Source organism: Chrysochloris asiatica, unplaced genomic scaffold (genome assembly GCF_000296735.1).
Source record: "Chrysochloris asiatica unplaced genomic scaffold, ChrAsi1.0 scaffold00091, whole genome shotgun sequence".
NCBI lineage: Eukaryota > Metazoa > Chordata > Mammalia > Afrosoricida > Chrysochloridae > Chrysochloris > Chrysochloris asiatica.
Window position 1 is genome coordinate 1,788,271 of NW_006408609.1, and position 895 is coordinate 1,789,165.

Sequence of the window (895 nt, forward strand, 5' to 3'; positions counted from 1 at the left end):
ATGTCCGATGGATCTTGGCTGAAAGCAGAGAATATCAGAAAGATGTTTACCTGTGCTTTATTGACTATGCAAAGGCTTTTGATTGTGTGAATCATGACAAGCTATGGACAAACATTGCGAAGTATGAGTATTCCAGAACACTTAATTGTGCTCATGAACGAATCTGTACCTAGACCAAGAAGCAATTGTTTGAACAGGACATGGGAACATTGAATGGTTTAAAATTTAAAAAGGTGTGCGACAAAGTTGTATTCCTTCACCATACACATTTAACCTGTATGCTAAGCAAATAATCCAAGAATCTGGGTTATATGAAAAAAAACATGGCATCAGGATTGGAGGAAGACTCATTAACAACCTGTGATATGCAAATGATACAACCTTTCTTGCTGAAATTGAAGAGGACTTAAAACATTTACTGATGATGATCAAAGAGCACAGCCTTCGGTATGGATTACATCTCAATGTCAAGAAAACAAAAATCCGCCATGGCACGCAACGTGCTGTACCCACTCTACCAGTTGGGAGGCCCTCAACTCCTTGTCTTCCGAACCAACTTCTTCATTCAGCTGGTGCGGCCTGACGTGGCCCAACCTGAGGACACTGTGCAGTTCCGGATCCCCATGGAGATGACCAGGGTGGACCTCAGAAACTACCTAGAAAGCATCTACCAAGTGCCCCGTGGTGGCCGTGCGGACTCGGGTACAACATGGATCCAACAAGAAGCGGGACTACAAACGTGTGAGAGTGAAGAAACCCGACTACAAGGTAGCCTACGTGCAGCTGGCTCACAGACAGACCTTCACGTTCCCCAAGAAGCCACCGTGTACTGAGGGCAGCTCAGACATGGACCCCCAGGAACAGCTTCTGGCGGAGGCTCAGCAGAGGCAGAGCA

At 46.1% G+C, this 895-nt stretch overlaps 1 protein-coding gene and 1 pseudogene across 1 annotated transcript in view; both read left to right on the plus strand.

Moving 5' to 3' along the window:
• Positions 1-895, plus strand: part of ROBO1 (roundabout, axon guidance receptor, homolog 1 (Drosophila)) — a 1,434,915-nt gene that overhangs the window by 715,658 nt on the left and 718,362 nt on the right. The gene's annotated exons all lie outside the window — the stretch shown is intronic.
• The window catches only part of LOC102836205, a 133,721-nt pseudogene continuing 133,314 nt past the window's right edge, over positions 489-895 (plus strand).